Below are 20,763 nucleotides of genomic sequence, written 5' to 3'. Positions count from 1 at the left end.
TCAGGATGCTGGGCTAGAGGTGCAATGCCAACCTAGCATTCTCACCCAACCCTAGCCCTCCATGGGGTTGTGAGACTTGCCTCCTAGTGGGGCTGAGACAACCAGAGTAGCATGCGTGGGGAAGTCCTCTTAGAGGGTTCGTAAGGTGAGGGCCCCAACTCTATCCAGTATATTTTATCTTGCCGGGTGGATTAGGACCACCGTTTTCTTTCCTTCTTTCCTTCACTCACATCATGAAGATCGCAGTACTACACTCTAGCCTTGTCTCTCCCAAACCTCTTCCACCCCATCCCACTTCAACCTTTTGGGTTTCCAACTTGGATCTTTTGGTTCCCACCCAGCATGTTACCAGCGTGCACTTTTACAAGCCACTCGGAGATGTCGATTTGAATCTCTCTCTCGACCTGCTCAAGGAAGCTCTGAGTACAGTTTTGGTTGATTACCCTCCGCTGGCAGGCAGGTTGAAAAAGAATGAAAACGGTCGCCTAGGGATTCATTGCAATGGATGTGGTGCGTTGTTTGTCAAAGCAACCTCCGATGCAACCATCCAGGACCTGGGGGACTTCGTTCCTGGCCCGGAGCTTTTACAGCTTGTTCCTCGGATAGACCATTCCCTGGACAGCACTACTTGGCCCTTGCTTGTCGTGCAAGTAAAAGATCCTACTCTTTTGCTGGTCTTTGTTTGCTTACTTGCTTGATTAAAGCCCAAATGTTCTAAGAACAGACGTGTGTTTTATGTCTTATAGGTGACAATGTTCCGGTGTGGCGGTGTATGCGTCGGTGTGGGAGTGGAGCATATCGTGGCCGATGGGATGGCGGGGTTCAGTTTCATACGTGCGTGGGCCGAGGTGACGAGGACACATGCGCTCCAGGTGAAGCCACATCTGGATCGAACATTTTTGAAAGCAAGTAGTCCTCCTAAGCCTAAGTTTCAACACGCTGAGTATGAGCCCTCCCCCGAGCTGAGTCGTGGGGAGTCCGTTGTAAATGGATGCGCTGGTGAGGGAGAAGTTGCAGTGAGGCTTGTCCACTTCTCGCGGGAGGATGTACAAAAGCTCAAGGACAAAGCTGGGGGACGCTACAGCAGCTATGAGGTGATAGCAGCTCATGCATGGAGGTGCGCATGCACGGCAAGGGAACTCCACTGCCTCCAAGCCACCAAGATGTACGTGCCTGTAGATGGGCGCGCTAGACTCAAGACGACAGCACTTATTAAAGGAGCTTACTTGGGCAATCTAATCTTCACAGCAAGCACTGTCTCCATGGCTGGAGAGCTGGCTACAGAGTATGGCTTCTGCGTTGCGGTTGCCAAAATTCATGCGGCGGTGGCTCGAATGGACGATGAGTACTTGAGGTCAGCCATCGATTTCTTGGAGCAACAGAGTGATCTCTCCAAGCTCAAGAAGTCAGCTACTACCTTTGCCAATCCAAATCTGGCTCTGGTCAGTTGGACGCGCCTACCCCTTTACGACAGCGATTTTGGTTGGGGAGAGCCTCTGTATGTCGGCCCTGCTCACGCACCTTTTGAGGGCCAAGCTTACCTTCTTCCAAGCGGCAATGGACGTGGTGGCTTCACACTTTGCATTGCCCTCCTCGCCCGCCATATATCAAAATTCTTAGATTGTGTTTCCATCACCTAATGATGTAAGACGCCTTTTTGTATCTTTCTTTCGGTTTTCTAAACGAACAAGATGAGAATTTTGTTAAGATAGGTAGATCCTCAACAATTAACACTTGCATTTAACTTTAGGACACACTCCACATGTCAAGAAGATCAACTCTTCTTTATGTGAGGCACACATGGTCAAACAAATATGCATTACATGAAACATGCTAAGCCAAAAATATGTATTAGATAGAAACATAATAAACCTAAGGTCAAAAGGCTAATGATACGTACGTCATTGAGTGGACACCATTATGGCATAAGTACATCATTTAGTGGACACTATTGAGCGGACACCATTATGCCATATCTCTAATTGTTGACCAAAGGTAGACATGCATATTTGCAAGTTTCCCAAAAATTGGAAGGCATTTAAGTCACATGTTTTTGTAGACTTGAATACTTTCATCTACAAAACACGAGGGGGGGCGGGGGGGGGCACATGGGGAAGCCCCTCCTATTGCATGAATTTTCTCTACATTTGAACATCCTTGGAAAATAGAGCCTCCCAAGTGTTGAAGATTTCAAGAAATTTTCCTTCTTAAGTTTGGGTTATACTTTAGCAATATCTTTTAATGGTAGCATCATTTGCATGCATAAACATAATAAAAACCCCATTATTTTCACGTGTAGAAAACATATGTCGGGTCACACTTCGTTAAAAATCCATCATTTTTTCTTAAATAATTTCTTTATTTACCCATGTGGTGCTCACATGTTTAGGAGGTGCACTTCTATAGTGGCACTCTATTCGAGAGTCAAGGCTCTCAAAGGTCCTTGAAACCTAATGCACAAGGTGGTGCTTGACACACAAGGCTCCAAAGCACAATGCCACAAGTACGAGTAGCCAACCAAGGGACTAGTTGCCAACAAACTTCGATAGTCCATAAAGGGCTAGCATATTGCCTAACCACCAAGCATGACTAGAAGCAATCGCATGAAGTAGCACAACCTTGATATGAGAGAGGCAATGATTATAAACTAGCATAGCCATCGGTGCTAGAATTGACATAGTTTCCAATCGTGGATACCACCTAATGTTGGGTTGCCTTGCATAGTGGCCCAGAGAGGTAAGCCTAGTGAGTCAACGGTGCCTGTAGCCACCCTTGCTTGCAAATCATAGTGTTGGGGTAAAGGCACATTGCCACCCTTTAAATGTTATGACTGCTATGACTGAATACCTAATCCTAATAAAACCTTTGAGTTTGTGGTGTGGCTCAAGACATTCTCACACACCCACACTCCTTGTGTCTCTGTCTCCTAAGGTTCCACCCCCCTTCTTTCCCTCACCACCCTCTCCCTCTCACTCCAGTCTACCCCTCCCTCTCCCCTCGGGCCTCGTGCCCTCTGTCAGTAGGTGCGTGAGCAGGGCGCAGCAGCAAGCAGGGCGCAGTAGCCGTGCGACCAGCCGCGCGCAGCAGGTGCGCGAGCACCCATAGCTACAGCTGCTGCTAGCTGCTACCAGCAACCGACGGCCGCAGCCTACCAGGCGGCCGCAGCCAGCCAGGCAACCGCAGCCATCGGCTGCAGGGCGACCAGCCGCACGCGTCTCGCCACAGCCCGCAATCAGACAGTGACGGCTGCAAAAGCAACCGTACGGTGGTTGCCCAGCAGCATCCTCGGAAGAGAAATCAGGTACAGGGTACAGCAGGTACCCTACGTAGGTACAGAAGGTACCCTACGTAGGTACAGAAGGTACAGCTGCACAAGCACAAACAGACTTTGTTTGGGGAAGAAAGAAAAAGTGAGAGCACTCTGCTCTTTTGCGTGGTACTTGCAAGTACACGTAGGTACAGAAGTACAACGAGGTTTTTTCTTCATGCGTTCCTAGAATTTTCAGTTTTAAAACTGTGTTTGAGGTACAGCAAGTACACTCGTGTCCCTCGTGCTTGAGGTGACTAGTACCACAGTGTGTGGTGGTTGCACAGTTATTTTTCGGGAAGGTCAGATGCCTTGATTTGCAGAGGGCTTTTATGCTTACACTGAGTGCAAATCTCAGTTTTCGGGTGACTATTACAAAGGGCTTTTGCCTGGAAGTGTATGCAATGTATGCCTTGAGGCAGTGTGGAGCCAGGGTGCCCACATTGGTCTCGTTTTCCGCAGTGTATCAGTGACATTTCTTTGCAGGTCACATTTTGTGTACGGCACTTAGAAAATCTCAGTTGAGCCACGCTTGGCCAGGGCGCATCGAGTTTACTCGGTCCCTAACTATCCATCGTTGACAGTGCTCAAAAGACTTTCTTTTCGGTGTTTGTACGTTGGGATCTGTGTTGCTACTGTGCACACAGGCAGTTTATGCATTACATTGTTAGGTGAAAGTGCCAGGAGAGCGCTGAATTTTTTATGCTACCTTAGTGTTGAGGTGTTTTTCACTTGGTACACGTGTCAAATCAAGGGGCTTTTACTTAGATTGTGCTTGAGAGCACTTTGGTCACTGTGTAGAGACTTCAAATGTCTTTTATCCCCTTGACATAAGGGTGATTTGTTGGGATTTGTCCCGTGCTTTGTTGCAGGTTTGTGATAGGCTGAGGTGTTTGGAGCATTTTTCAGTGGTCAGTATAGTGTATGCCAGGTAGTTGATGCATGTTTAATCAGTGCAATACCTCTACAGCATTCTGTAGTTACTATTTTATGCCTATTTGAGCATGGTACAGTGTGTCAGAAGGTACAGTGACTGGAGGGAAAATTTTCTGTTTTGCTGCAGGTTTTTTTGACAGTAAAAAACAGCACTATTGTGAGTGCTCCTGGCTCTTGATAGAGCAGGTTTTCTGAGAAATCAGAATTTTATTTAGTCATTTTTTGACTTACAGGGAGTCAAGCACTTTCCTTGTCTGATATGGCATCAGGGGGAAGTGAATCCTCAATGCTGAACATAAAGAAATTGGAAGGGGCACACAATTATGCATTATGGGCAGAACAGTGTTTAAATGTACTGCTAAAGAAGATTTCTAAGCCCATAAGGTTGAAGGGTGTCCAGCCATCCGGAATGGCAGATGATGAGTGGGAGGAGCTTGATTTATCCGCAAGGGCGTCAATCATGCTCACTCTCACTGATTCATTGGTGTTCAATGTTCAGGCAGAAAAGACCTCTTATGGCCTATGGCAGAGGCTAGAAGAGTTGTATGCCCAAAAGAGCTCAGCCAGTAAGGTTTATTGGTTGAGGAAGCTTGCTGACCTTCGCATGAAGGAAGGTACAGCTATGACCTCACACTTGAGTGAGTTCAATGCCATCTTTACACAGCTTATCGCACAGGGATTGAACCTTGATGAGGAGTTCAAGGCTACTTTCTTGTTGTGTACACTCCCTGAGAGTTGGGACACTTTCAAGACCACCCTGTCAAATTCAAATGTCACTCTTATGTATGCTAATGTCTCTCCTTATGGAGGAGATGAGCAGGAAGAATAATATGGGCAGCAAGTCTTCCAATGCTTTGCAGGTACAGGAAAGAGGTAGGACTCAGTAGAAGGGGAGATCTGTTGGCAAGTCCAAATCCCGCAATCATTCCCGTGGCAAAAAGGATATTGAATGCTTTTACTGTGGCAAGAAGGGACACGTGAAGTCTAAGTGCTTCAAGTTTATACGGGATCAGAAAGCCAAGAAGGCTGAGGCAAAGGATGCAGGCAGTGGAAGCAAAGGCAAAGGCAAGGCCAAGGGAGATGACACTTATGCAGTGAATGTTGCAGCAGAGGACAGTGACAGTGACAAACATGATGTATTATGTTCTTCTGCTGTAATTGGACATACATTGGTTGTTGATGGCCATGACATGCACACCTGGCTCTTGGATTCAGGTGCTTCTTTTCATGTTACGTCTCATAGGGAGTGGTTTACTTCCTACACAGGTACTCATGGAGTTGTTCACCTTGGGAACAACTATGCATGTCAAATTGCAGGGATTGGTAGTATACAGATAGTATTCCCTGACGGACACATATTTATGCTTGATGGTGTTCGCCATGTGCCGCAAATCAAGAAAAATCTGATTAGCACTGGCTTGTTGGATGACAGTGGTTACCACACCACATTTGGGGATTCCAAATGGGTGATTACTGATGGCCAGGTTGTAGTGGCTGAGGGTTATAAGAGTGATACCTTGTACCCTCTTTATGTTTCCAGTGTAGGTAATCATGTTGTTGCTATAACCGAGCTGCCGAAGGTTTCATTGTGGCATAGCCGGTTGGGACACATGTTCGTTAAAGGAATGCAAGAACTGTCACGTTTGGGTTATCTGCCGTCTCTTTCATTTTCAAATTTGCCTACTTGTGATCATTGCATATTTGGCAAGCATTCTATGACTCCTCATAAGAGGAGAACTCCCCAGAACAGAACACCGCTTGATCTAGTGCACACTGATTTGTGTGAGATGCCACAGCTATCACTAGGGGGTGCAAAGTATTTTATTACCTTTATTGATGATGCCACACGCAAAGTATGGGTCTATTTCTTGAAGCATAAGAGCGATGCCTTAGATGCTTTCAAGAAGTTTGTTGCTCAAGTTGAGAATCGGACAAGATGCAGGCTGAAATGCCTCAGATCCGATAATGGGCGTGAGTATGTGTCACATGCTTTTGTACAGTTATGTGAAGCTAAGGGCATTAAACAGGAACTCACAGCCCCTCATAATGCATCTCAAAATGGTGTGAGTGAGCGAATGAATCGGACTATCCATGAGAAAATTCGATGTATGTTGTCTTATGCTGCATTGCCCCATGGCTTTTGGGCAGAAGCCGTGCAAACAGCAGTTCACCTAATTAACAGGTCGCCGAACAAGGCTTTGGAGCTGAAAGTGCCAGAGGAGGTGTGGTCTGGCAAGCCACCTTCATATAAGCACTTACGTGTGTTTGGCTGCGAGTGCTTTGCTCATGTACGCAAAGAATTGCGCACCAAACTGGAACCAAAGTCTTTCAGATGCATCTTCATGGGTTATAGTGACGAAGGTGAAATGGGGTACAGGTTATGGGATCCTGTCAGACGGAAGATTATACGTAGCAATGACATCATCTTTAAAGAGGATAGTGTACACAAAGAACCCGTGCAATCTGTGGAATACAGGAGGGTTGTTTATGATGATGTCGGACAGCAAAGAATGCCCATTAATATGCAGCAGCAGGCTGCTGTAAATGACCCTGTTCAAGAGGGTATACAAGCTGAAAATCAGCCAGACAATTTTGCCAATGATGCACCACTGGATATGCCAGCAAATGGTGCTGTAGGACAGCCAAATATGGTGGTATTGCCACCCGTCATGCATGACGAACAGGCTAGACAGGAGCCTAATTCCGTCGGAGCATTTTGTTAGGAGGAGCACCCGTGTACAACGGCCTCCTGATAGGTTTGTTCCAGGAGCCAATAATGTGGCTGATTTTATCATGCTGACAAATTGTGGTGAGCCTTCCAGCTTCAGGGAAGCTATGGGAAGAACAGAGAAAAGGAAGTGGGAGAAAGCCATGCAGTCAGAAATGGACTCCTTACTTCAAAATGATACATGGGACTTGGTGCAACTACCTACAGGCAGAAAGGTTTTACCATGCAAGTGGGTTTACAAAGTCAAATGCTTTACCGAGGTATAAGGCCAGATTGGTTGCCAAGGGATTTAAGCAGGAGAAGGGCATTGACTTTGATAAGATCTTTTCCCCTGTAGTGAAGATGACTACTTTGAGAGCAGTGTTAGCTCTTGTTGCTCATGAGGACATGGATTTATGTCAGATGGATGTGAAGACTACTTTTCTTCATGGAGATCTCCATGATGAGATCTACATGAGTTAGCCAGAGGGATATGCTGTTAAAGGGAAAGAGCAGCTTGTGTGTAAGCTCAAGAGGAGCTTGTATGGACTCAAGCAGGCACCAAGGGAATGGTACAAGAAGTTTGATGCCTTCATGCAGTCCCAAGGGTATCATAGGTGTGAGACCGATCACTGCTTGTACACCAAACGGGCAAAGGATGGTAGTTTGATGCTACTCATTCTATATGTGGATGACATGCTGATTGCCAGCAAATCTCAGCAGGAGATCATTGCTTTGAAGAAGCAACTACATAAGTCTTTTGACATGAAAGACTTGGGTGATGCAAATCACATACTAGGTATGCGGATTACTCGTGACAGGTCTAAGGGACTTTTGTTTCTGTCACAAGGAGAGTACATTGGCAAGGTACTGCAGAGGTTTAACATGGAGGGGGCGAAGTCTATTAGTACCCCGTTGCCTCCACATTTAAAACTCAGCAGTAAGGACAGCCCCAGATCAGATGATGATAAGGCTGAGATGGCTAAGGTTCCGTATGCATCTGCTGTTGGTTCTTTGATGTATGCCATGGTTGCCACTCGTCCGGATATTGCTTTTGCGGTGGGAGTCATCAGCAGGTATATGGCAAATCCAGGCAAGCGGCACTGGGAAGCAGTGAAAGGTGTCTTAAGGTATCTCAAGGGTGCCAAAGACTTGTGCATATGCTATGGTAGGCAAGATGCATTGGTGCATGGTTTTACAGATTCAGACTATGCAGGGAATGCAGATTACCGGAAGTCTACTACCGGTTATATTTTCACATTTGCAGGAGGTGCTATATCATGGGTGTCTCGGTTGCAGAAATGCATTGCACTATCAACCACTGAAGCTGAATATATTGCAGCCACTGAGGCTTGCAAGGAAGCAATATGGCTGACTCGGCTGGTGGGAGATTTGGGCATTACAGGAGATATATTAGTTTTGCATTGTGATAGTCAGAGTGCTATCATGTTGGCAAAGAATCCGGTCTTTCATCAGAAGACCAAGCACATAGATGTGAAATATCATTTTATCAGGGAGGTACTGGAGGACAAGCAACTTGAGCTTGTGAAGGTGCATACTGATGATAATCCTGCAGATTTGCTCACTAAGAGCTTGCCTACAGAGCGGTTTGCACATTGTCGCCGCATCATGGGATTAGGATGAGACCATTCTTATTTTATGGTCTTGTATACAGTAAATATTGCTGTAATTTTTATTCTTTTCTCCCCTTTAGGCACATTGGCCTTTAGGTGGGAGGTTGTTGGGGTAAAGGCACATTGCCACCCTTTAAATGTTATGACTGCTATGACTGTCCTAAGACAATCATAGGGTGAATACCTAATCCTAATTAAACCTTTGAGTTTGTGGTGTGACTCAAGACATTCTCACACACCCACACTCCTTGTGTCTCTGTCTCCTAACGTTCCACCCCCCTTCTTTCCCTCACACATAGTGGGATAGTTGCCATTGGATAGAAGCTTCAATACAAAGGGCCATATAGAGTGTGCATACATAAGCACAAAGTTTTTGGACATGCCAGAGAAATTCAAGTGGTTTAGCTACCATAATGTCAAAGACAAAAAGTTCCAAAGGCTCAAAAAGTTGCCACTACTTAAGATTTACCACATGGGAACTACCATTGACAATAGTGAGAACTAAATCCAAAGGAGCCACAAATGCTCAGACCTTGATTACGTAGCAAATTAGTCACCATAGTGGCCCCTTGCTTTAACTTCATATATCCTTCCTTCCTTGAAACTCAAAAGGGTTTCAAAAACAAATTTTAAAATTTGCACGGGTTTCTCATGCATCCATACTTGCATTAAAACTTCCACAAAACCCTAGAGTGTTTGAGAGGAAAATTTGGCATGAAAATATGCATCAAAACCCATGAAAGGGCATCCTTTCCAAAATCATGTAAGTTTACACATCTTCATCAAGTCATGGCTAGAGAACATTATACAAAGGCAAAATTCTCCCTTAATTGTGTTTTTGAGCCGGGGGGGGGGGCACATGGGGAAGCCCCTCCTATTGCATGAATTTCCTCTACCAAAGGTAGACATGCATATTTGCAAGTTCCCCAAAAATTGGAAGGCATTTAAGTCACATGTTCTTGTGGACCTGAATACTTTCATCTACAAAACATAAGGGGAGGGGGAGGGGGGCACATGGGGAAGCCCCTCCTATTGCATGAATTTCCTCTGCATTTGAACATCCTTGGAAAATAGAGCCTCCCAAGTTTTGAAAATTTCAAGAAATTTTCCTTCTTAAGTTTGGGTTATACTTTAACAATATCTTTTAATGGTAGCATCATTTGCATGCATAAACATAATAAAAACCCCATTATTTTCATGTGTAGAAAACATCATACTCATACATATGTTCGGTCACACTTCATTAAAAATCCATCGCTTTTTCTTAAATAATTCCTTTATTTACCCATGTGGTGCTCACATGTTTAGTAGGTGAACTTTTATAGTGGCACTCTATTCAAGAGTCAGGGCTCTCGAAGGTCCTTGAGACCTGATGCACAAGGGGGTGATTGACACACAAGGCACCAAAGCACAATGCCACAAGTACGAGTAGCCAACCAAGGGACTAGTCGCCAACAAACTTCAATAGCCCATAAAGGGCTAGCATATTACCTAACCACCAAGTATGACTAGAAGCAATCACATGAAGTAGCACAACCATGATGTGAGAGAGGCAATGATCATAAACTAGCATAGCCATCGGTGCTAGAATTGACATAGGTGCCAATCATGGATACCACCTAATGTTGGGTTGCCTTGAAAAGTGGCCCAGAGAGATAAGCCTAGTGAGGTAACGGTGCCCGTAGCTATCCTTGCTTGCAAATCATAGTGGGATAGTGTAAGAAAATAATACAACATCTATGTTCAATAGATAACAAGATCTCGTACGCAAGAGAGAAAACAAGATAGTATGGAGAATCCAAAATTTGATTATTGTAGAACTGATACAATAGATGGCGCTATCTCCCAATTGTGTGCTCCTGTGAAAGAAGCTTTGATGGCATGCTGGAAATAGTAGAAGACAGAGGCTAGATGCTAAGGAATCAGGGTTACTATAGCTAGTGATGAAATGGGCTTGACAGGCTTGCTCTTATATAGCCACCAGTCGTAGTCGGTTAGGCTCAATTGCATGATCGACCCAGTCCCTCCAAAACGGTCGACTGGGGGTCGGTCCCGAAATAGGCCATCGACCATACGATAGAACATGTGTGCAAATCAGAGCAACTAACCTATGGTTATCGTTCGCGGTCCAGAGCCATCCGAGATCATCTGAGGCTCCAAACGGGGGGGCTTACAAGTAGAGTTAGCTGGTTCCCGCATAGTTATATGAGAGTGAAGCATTGATATTTAACAGATAGTTGCCATTGGATAGAAGCTCCAATACAAAGGGCCATATAGAGTGTGCATACATGAGCACAAAGTTTTTGGACATGCCAGAGAAATTCAAGTGGTTTAGCTACCATAATGTCAAAGACAAAAAGTTCCAAAGGCTCAAAAAGTTGCCACTACTTAAGATTTACCGCATGGGAACTACCATTGACAATAGTGAGAACTAAATCCAAAGGAGCCACAAATGCTCAGACCTTGATTACCTAGCAAATTAGTCACCAGAGTGGCCCCTTGCTTTAACTTCATATATCCTTCCTTCCTTGAAAATCAAAAGGGTTTCAAAAACAAATTTTAAAATTTGCACGGGTTTCTCATGCAACCATACTTGCATTAAAACTTCCACAAAAGCCTTAAGTGTTTGAGAGGAAAATTTGGCATGAAAATATGCATCAAAACCCATGAAAGGGCATCCTTTCCAAAATCATGCAAGTTTACACATCTTTAAGTCATGGCCATAGAACATTATCCAAAGGGAAAAGTCTCCCTTAATTGTGTTTTTGAGCCTTGGGGGGGGCAGGGGGGCACATGGGGAAGCCCCTCCTATTGCATGAATTTCCTCTACCGAAGGTAGACATGCATATTTGCGAGTTCCCCAAAAATTGGAAGGCATTTAAGTCACATGTTTTTGTTAGAAAATACCCAACAGAGGGTACACGCAGCGGAAATAATGCCCAGGAGCTCACACAGTTGTGCGGTGTGGGTGTGGAATCACAAACTTCTTTACTTATGTGCATTCAATAGGTGTGCAGACTCATCAATAGACAATGAACCAAACCAGATAGAGAAACCACCAAATAATATATTTCCGTCCACAACTATGGACACAATACAAAAGAGATAGATCCAGAGTCCCACCAGTGGTGTGGTCCTCTGATCTTACCACAAAAGTCCTTCTCCTATCTGCTGGCTATCTCTAGACTAGAGTCCGCATGCTCCACCTCGAGCGTAAGTAGACTTTCCATCTAGAATGATCTTCTCCACCTTGCTGTCTGGAAACCAGTCTAGGTGGGCAGCTTCCTGCAAGCTAAGTCTGCAGCACAAGGTACTACTTTCTCCTCCTGACTGTAGGCCCAAAGATAGCTCTGCTGCTGCTCCTTCTGCTGGTGGAATTGCTGCTCCAGATGATGCTAAAATGAGGCCTGAATGGTCTCCTTATATAGCCCTCAAGGGCCTAGCCAGCCAACCGACTCAGTCTGTACAAAAACCGACTGAGTCTGTACAAAAAACCGACCAAACTGCTTGGGAAAAACTGCCCTTAAAGGGCTCACAATTCAGGCCTTTTATGGCCCAAACTTCCAGGGCTTTTGGCCCTCCATTCCAGGCAAATATGTAGCCTATAAAAGGCCTGCCACCTCCCCACTGCCAGTCACATTCCTTGCTGCAAATCTGAGCCTGCACTCCTTGCCATGTCTGCGCCTCTGCAAACAATGCGCCTCCATGTCTTAGATCCTCCGCAATCTGTCCCAGACTGTCTTGCTTCTACTCCGTACTTTCCTGGCCCTGTGTCTTGCCCTTAACAGTCCTAGATGTGCTGCCCACATGACAGCCATGATGCTGTCTATGTGGCAGCCCCTTTCTCTCTTTTCCTGTTGGGCACTGCCCTAGGTCTCCCTCCCCCATGCTCTCCTCATATGGGGGCTTACAGATGGGGAGGTGACCTTTCCAACACCCCCTCTCACCGACACATCTCAGCCCAATGCCAACACGTCAATGAAGATGCTCCAGTAACTCCCTGGTCGTAGTCCTCTGGAACCTTTCGGTGTCGAAATCTTTTCCTGGCTTTTCATCCAGTGGCTCCTGCTCCACCAGGTCCGGTTCTGCTTCCGCACACCATCTTGGTACACAGGTCCATCTCTGGTAGCACCTCTTGGTACCACCTCCTTCAATCACATTCTCGCCCCTGAACTCGAGCAATCCAGCCGTCACGATCTTCCAGTCGTCCCCCTCATAATGAGTGAACAACCTGGAGTCTTCCAGGCACCATGCTCTGAGGGTCTGTTTCAACCCGTCCTTCCTTTGGCAAGGTCTGCAACCAATGAATATTTCCAGATAACCTGGACCATGAACTCTCGCTGAGTTCTCAAGCAGGTACTCTTCTGGCTTCATTACTCTTTGTCCACCACCTTCTAGCAATCTGTGTCCGAGATTTGAAGAAGCACCAAAACTTCCCCTTCTGCCTTCGAAGAAGGCCAATTCCTTCCAATCTCTTATCACCTGAGACAAATGAAGAGCAGAATCTCTCCACAGCATGCTATAAAGGCTCAAATGCAGAATATCAAATACATACCAGACTCTTGTATCGCCTGAATGTTCACTCTGAAAGCAAACCCTGTACCTCAACGAGGCACCCGCCAATATCCTGTGTAATCCTGTACTGTCCCCTTCTAAAGTCCAGCATCCATTTGACCATGAGACCCCAGGGCTTTCCATGGAATCCACCCTCGTGTCAGTGTTAACAGCTACACACCTGGAAGGTTCCAAGCACTCCATACTGTCCTTCACCTTCACAAAGGCATCTGACTCCTCGTCGACCCAACTCTCTATGTCAGACATCCTTACTGTGATTTCGGGATCAACATACCTGACCTCGGTAACACTCGGTGATGTCACCAGGAACAATTCTTTGATTACCACATTAGCTTTGGCCTTTCCCTCTGAATCTGGGTCAGACTCCTGTTTGTTTTTCAGATCCGCCTTTTTCTTTCTGCAGTCCTTTGCAAAATGTCCGGGCGTATCACAATAGAAACACTTCTTCTTGTGCTTCCTCTTCGAAGTCCCCTCGTCATCAGAGTCATCTTTATTGGACTTACCACTATTAGGCTTGCCCTTCCCTTTACCAGCGGAATCCTTCACCAGCATCGCCTTGTCATCTTTGTCCTCGTTGTAGAGCTTCTCCTGAGCTTCCTCCTGTAGCAGTAATGGACACAACTCCTCAAATGTCAGAGGTTTGGTCCGTTGTCCTGCTGTCACAGCCGTAACAAAGCTCTCGAAACTCCGAGGCAATCTCCTTAGTACCATCAAGGCCAGATGGCATGAGTCTGTCTTCTGACCAATCGTTGCTAACTGATCCCGCACCACCTTGACCTTTGTCAAATGGCTATGTACCGTATCGCCTTCTTCCATATCAAGATTGTAGAGTTGATGCTGAAGAAGCACGATCCGGGAGGTATTATCTGTCTCGTACAGATCCTTCAGGGTGGCCCACGCCTCTACTGACGTCTCGGCTAGCTGGATATGCGGAAGAACAGAGTCCGTCGTAGTCCCTATTATTATTGCCAGGGCATGGGCATCTCTTTCTTCCCAAGCTTCAAACTCTTCTCTGTCTACTGCCATGAGTACCTTCCCTTTACTGTCCACCATGTCTTCCAGCTTCGACTCCTCTCCCGTGGTCAGCTTCCACAACTTCCGAGCCACTAAATGACTCCGGATCTTCACTTTCCAGATCGGGTAATAAGTCCCGTCCAGGTTCCCGGACTCTCCAAAGTTAGGGATCGTGAAAGAGAGAAAACTGGAGGAGGAGGAAGTGATAGCAGGGGCTGAAGAGGCTGTCGACATCTCTGCTGTATATAGTATATACCACATAGCAAAATCAACCAAACTCAAATGCAGTAACCCAGAACTCTGAACGCACCTGACTGAACCTGAGTCACCCTCCTTCTCGCAAGGGCACAATCCTCCAGTCGTGGAAGTCAATTCCCTAGAGCTTCTGAATCAGGGTCGTCCTTTAGCAAGGTCCCTGCCTTCAGGCTCCCACACCTGTGAGCCTCCTACTTGGGCTCTGATACCATGTTAGAAAATACCCAACAGAGGGTACACGCAGCGGAAATAATGCCTAGGAGCTCACACAGTGTGCGGTGTGGGTGTGGAATCACAAACTTCTTTACTTATGTGCATTCAATAGGTGTGCAGACTCATCAATAGACAATGAACCAAACCAGATAGAGAAACCACCAAATAATATATTTCCGTCCACAACTATGGACACAATACAAAAGAGATAGATCCAGAGTCCCACCAGTGGTGTGGTCCTCTAATCTTGCCACAAAAGTCCTTCTCCTATCTGCGGCTATCTCTAGACTAGAGTCCGCGTGCTCCACCTCGAGCGTAAGTAGACTTTTGGTCTAGAATGATCTTCTCCACCTTGCTGTCTGGAAACCAGTCTAGGTGGGCAGCTTCCTGCAAGCTAAGTCTGCAGCACAAGGTACTACTTTCTCCTCCTGACTGTAGGCCCAAAGATAGCTCTGCTGCTGCTCCTTCTGCTGGTGGAATTGCTGCTCCAGATGATGCTAAAATGAGGCCTGAATGGTCTCCTTATATAGCCCTCAAGGGCCTAGCCAGCCAACCGACTCAGTCTGTACAAAAACCGACTGAGTCTGTACAAAAAACCGACCAGACTGCTTGGGAAAAACTGCCCTTAAAGGGCTCACAATTCAGGCCTTTTATGGCCCAAACTTCCAGGGCTTTTGGCCCTCCATTCCAGGCAAATATGCAGCCTATAAAAGGCCTGCCACCTCCCCGCTGCCAGTCACATTCCTTGCTACAGATCTGAGCCTGCACTCCCTGCCATGTCTGTGCCTCTGCAAACAGTGCACCTCCATGTCTTAGATCCTCCGCAATTTGTCCCAGACTGTCTTGCTTCTGCTCCGTACTTTCCTAGCCCTGTGTCCTGCCCTTAACAGTCCTAGATGTGCTGCCCACATGACAGCCATGATGCTGTCTATGTGGCAGCCCCTTTCTCTCTTTTCCTGTTGGGCACTGCCCTAGGTCTCCCTCCCCCATGCTCTCCTCATATGGGGGCTCACAGATGGGGAGGTGACCTTTCCAACAGTTTTTGTGGACTTGAATACTTTCGTCTACAAAACACGGGGGGAGGGGGCACATGGGGAATCCCCTCCTATTGCATGAATTTCCTCTTCATTTGAACATCCTTGGAAAATAGAGCCTCCCAAGTTTTGAAAATTTTAAGAAATTTTCCTTCTTAAGTTTGGGTTATTGAATCAAATTATTTTGGGTTTCCTTTGTCATGTTTTCTTTGTCATTGCTCAGATTGTGTATTCGCTTCCAAAACTTGCCAAGCAAATGTCATGGAGATTGATGGCTCATTTCAAATACTTGATGATAATGTCATCAAAGAAGATGTTTGTGCTTTCTGGCTATAGGTGTTGCAACTATTCTCGGCGCTTCAACAACAATGTTCTTTTCTTTGGAGGATTTGTGTTAATATATTGAAATTGTCTTCATGAGGTTGAATGTGGCAATGATAGGGATAAGTAAACAACTTGTTGTGAGCTGATGGGTTGAGTGTTCAAAATTGCATTACCAACACACTGAATGCGCTCATTTGGTGCTGCATTGGAGTTTACGGTTTGTGATAAATCTGCTTTGACGGCCTCTGTGGTCTCTTTATCTAATTTCTATCATGTATGATGTGCAGTATGCGGCAGCTCCATGTGGATTTAGTATGAACTATATGTCTGTGATTGCACCCCATAGTTTTGACAAAGTAGGATTAAAATTGTTTGTGTATATATCCTTTGATTGTCTTCTCAAGAATAATGTGGAAATCAAAGCTCGTAGAGTTAAAATGTATTCTTCCTATGACAATGAAAGGGCAACTAAAAACGAATTATGGTCTAATGACAATGTCCATCAACAATGACATAATGGACTTCATGTTCTTCTTTAGAACATTGTCCATGGATTCACTTTGTAGTGGCAATAGTATTTGTGTATTCTCCATAGGTGGACGTGGAAATCCAAATCTATATAAATTTTTCTTTTGTAACATGTTTTACGATGTTTGTGTGTTTATATGTTTTTTTGGTGAAAGGCGAATAAGGAAACATTTGATGAAATGTGCTTATCATTCAACAAAAGACTCAATATCTGCATTTGTTGACACTCCAAAAACATGTGCACTGTTAATCCAAAGAAGGCCATGATCATGTTGGCTTCCTCTATTTTGGAGTTTAGTGATGAAGAAGTTGTCCACTTTACCTAGTATGTTTTGATATTTTTTTCAGCAATGTTTTAAGGGCTTGAATTATATGAACATAATATTGCATGGTGGTTACAGAGTTCTAACAAATGAGGTTTCTTAGTTGTATGTTTGGGTTGGAGTGTTAGTTAGCGTGTGTGCATGAGCTTAATTTGTTAAGGCAATTTATCAATGGTTGCCACAATTTTTGGGTTGTTGCTAGTGTCACCAAGAATGATGGTGGCCCCAACTATCTTAACATTGCAAAAAGGTTTTTCTTGAGATCGTGGTTATAGTCAGCTAATGTATGAAGGTGTGAGAAGTCTCCATATCCTATGTTTGATTGTAGAAGCTTCTCGATATTTGTATCCACAAGAGCATCCTTGACTTGGAGTGTCCTTCCTTTTGTTTGGTCTTTTTCTATGCAAATCCAAGATGATTAAAGCACTTGCCTCACCAAAATTTTCATTGTTTTGAAGAAAATATTATCTATGGATAGTGCGAAGTGTTGATTTACATTTGTTAGCTCCCAACATGCAATGTTTTGTCAGTCAGAAATATTGTAGTTTTGAGGATTACCAAAGAATAGCTTGGGGAATGCTAGCTCTTCACAGTGTTTGTCTTTAAAGATGCAAAATGGAGAGAATCCCTCAAAAGATGCAATGGCAATAGTTTGATCATCAAATTTAGCAACTTGTTGTCTTGTATATATACCATGAACCATGAACTAAAGTATCGGTCTCAAGATCTTCTTTTCGTGTCTCTTCAAAGCCATCTTGATTGTTTTGTTTATTTTGTGTTCTGCTTGCACAGTTTTTATATGTTCTTCCCAAAGAAGAGTTATGCTAACATGGTATTCTTTGTATGAGGTTGTTGTTAACAATTCATCTAGTGCAAGCATTGCATATGTTGGATGCACCACATTGCTAAAAAAGCTATGTTTATATGAGAGTTCATGTTTGATAGCAACTGTAACTGTGTCATTTTCACTTAAGAATCTTGGCAAGACACGTTGTGCCCTATCAACGTCTATGAATACATTCACAATGCTCCCATGTAGTCCAAATTGAACTTTGTATGTTAATTCTCAGATTTGAGCAAATGGTATTCTAATGGAGACTAAGTGTGCTTCAATATCATTGAGATTTCTTGTGTATGTTGTGCTATTAACCATTTTCATGTTTTTAGAAGATAGCAATGGTACTTTCTCATTTTTTACATCTTTATAGCATAGGGAACATAAGAAATTATTTGATGAGTGAAATTTGATAAATTTATTCCATTAGCTTGGAGAAATACAACCATTTTCTCCTTTAATATTTGTAGTTTTGAAAAGAATTTCAATGAACCGCAACAAACGCAGGGGAAGCATTGAGTATCCAAAAAAAATAAACATATTGTTACTCACGCGAGATGTGACTCCTTTGTCTTTTATGTTTATGAGGTTGTCCTCCAAATGTTGATGTTTCCCTTAGCAAGATTTGTTGCTTAGCAATACCATTTGGTGCAAGCACAACTCTTCTCATCTTGTATCTTTTGTTCGAATTAGCTTGCGTTGTGTAATTACTTTCCAAAGAATGACTATGAAATAAACATGCAATTTCTTTTGCAGGCAAGTTTGGGTTTCATTGCACAAGTAGTTGTAGTTGTACCTCATGTTCCTTGTTCCATATGTTGTATGCATGTTTCCCATGCAAATAAATCAATGGAGTGATTGTGCAAGCGTGGATTAACTCATCCAATAGTAATGTCTTTGTATCAATTAGTTTCCTTTTGCGTATTGTTATTTTCTTAGAAAGTTTTATTTCGTCATAGCATAGCAAAATGAATGATGTTCCAAAGATTGCATGAAAACATTCAAGTACGTCTATTTTTAATGCTCAAGATCATGAAAAGTTTTGGGCTAAATTTTGTTCATTCTCAATTGTCAACAATCGCATTATAGTCAACATGTGCCATGAAGTGATACTTGTTGTAGATGTGAACATAATGTTGTCATGTATGGTGTTTAGCAATCGTTGGTATGTTAGAGAAGGGAAAAACTCTAGAAGACAAATAAGGGCATTTGTGTTCATTGGATCCTATAAAAGGAAATCTGAATTCATAGCCAACTGTTTTCTTTATAGTAGCTCTTTTATGTCCATGATGTGTTTATAGAACTCTTTCAAATATAGTAGAATGTACTCATTGAATTCTTCCAAGAGTATTGAGGAGAAAAGATATTTGATTGGTAATAGTTTCGCAAAAGCATGCTATCGGGAAAGAAAAGTACATCATGCATTTGGCTCAAATGCAATAATGAAGCCAAAACGATTTACTGTAAAGCTTCCACTAGGTTTACAAGTCCTAAGTTTTCTTCGTGCCATCATAAGATCTTTCTCATATAGTTCAATAAAGGGAACACCAAAATGGAGCACAATGTCAACGTATGGGCTACGAATGTGAACGGGCACCTGCTCACCCTGCCACGTTGGATGATATCTGCAGTCAAGGAAGGAACTTGCACAATTGTCTACGGACTCTTGCAAGAGTAGCAGTAAGGGTGAAAGGGTTCTCTGCTAATGCGAACACCTCCACAAGCCTCACAAACAAACTCAAGCAAGTCGGCATTAATCTTGGTGAAGTGCAAAATCCCAAACACCTGCAAATCAAGAAAAGTCTTGCATCAACGCATCTTCAAAGAAAAGAAAGGAACACTTGAAGAGAAGAATGTTACTTGAGTTCCATATCCTAGTTGTGCCACTTGGCTAACGAAAGCTTGCTTTAAGTCATCCTTGATTAGTCTATCTAGAATGTCTACTAAGATGGTGAAGTCGAAGTCCCTTTGCCTTCAAGAATGACATGTTTTTCAAGATGTACATAACCACAACTTCCTCGTTAAACTCTTGTACAAGTTGAGTGAGGGTGGATTTTGTTTCATTCACAAAGGACAACTACAACATAAAAATTCAAGGGCAATGCAAGTTAGAAAAACCAAGGATATTATTGTGCAAGCTAGAAAAGTGATGAACGACCAATCCAACTTACTGTGGCTCTATCTTCATCTCGTGGGCCATCGGCAACAATGATTTGGTCTACCAACCCATCGTCACTTGCAACTTTAATAATGACAACCGCAAGTGTCCCCATGACATTAAATACCGACAATTTGCCAAAGTTGATATCTCAGCAACCCACAGAACATATGTGCAAAGCGAATGATCGGGTAGCAAACAAAGGTTTCCTTCAAAAGGTTCCCCTCTAATGATACACGTGGTAGCCTCCACAAGTAGAGAGAACTTTGAAGTTCCACCTTCACTTGTTCCTCTTGGCAGCACAACACTTGCCCCCTCTATTGTATAGAACTCTCCAATAGAATGTGGGATATTTCGGATTTGTGACTATGTATGTGCCATACTTGCAAAGTAATCTCCTCAAATACAAACTATATGGTGCACAATCTGATAGTTGTGTAATCCCTAGCGATACCAAAGAATTCCCTCCTCCTACAAAGTTCTCTTTCGATGGAACAATGGCTTTGGCAATACGTGGGAAACTATGGGGTGATGGTTGCAAGTTCTTATCATCATTAAGTCCATTGTAAGAATTTACTTCATCATTTTCTTCTTTGGACGAAAGTTGCTTGCTTGCTACAAATACAAATATGAGACATAGTAAGGTTGTAGAATATCAAATCAAGTTGGTAACAAGACATTCAACTTCAAATTTCTTGGTTTATTTTGAACCAAATTTCTTTGTTATGAAATAAAATTAAAACAACTTTTGAATGGCATTTAAGTCACATGTTTTCATGGCCTTGAATACTTCCATCTACAAGACACGGTGGATGGCACATGGGGAAGCCCCTCCTATTGCATGCAATTTCCTCTATATTTGAACATTTTTGGCAAATAGAGACTCCCAAGTTTTGGAGAATTTTCCTTCTTAATTTGGG

At 43.8% G+C, this 20,763-nt stretch overlaps 1 pseudogene; it reads left to right on the top strand.

Annotated features, from left to right (window-relative positions):
* Positions 1-233: 233 nt before the first annotated feature.
* On the top strand, positions 234-1,640 carry LOC147894003 (hydroxycinnamoyltransferase pseudogene; annotated as a pseudogene).
* The last annotated feature ends 19,123 nt before the right edge of the window (positions 1,641-20,763 follow it).

Source organism: Dipteris shenzhenensis, chromosome 15 (assembly GCF_047967505.1).
Source record: "Dipteris shenzhenensis isolate YYH24624 ecotype China chromosome 15, Dip_SZ_1.0, whole genome shotgun sequence".
In the NCBI taxonomy this organism is placed as follows: domain Eukaryota; kingdom Viridiplantae; phylum Streptophyta; class Polypodiopsida; order Gleicheniales; family Dipteridaceae; genus Dipteris; species Dipteris shenzhenensis.
The sequence above is the reverse complement of the archived record's forward strand: the minus strand, read 5'-3'. Positions and strand labels throughout refer to the sequence as shown.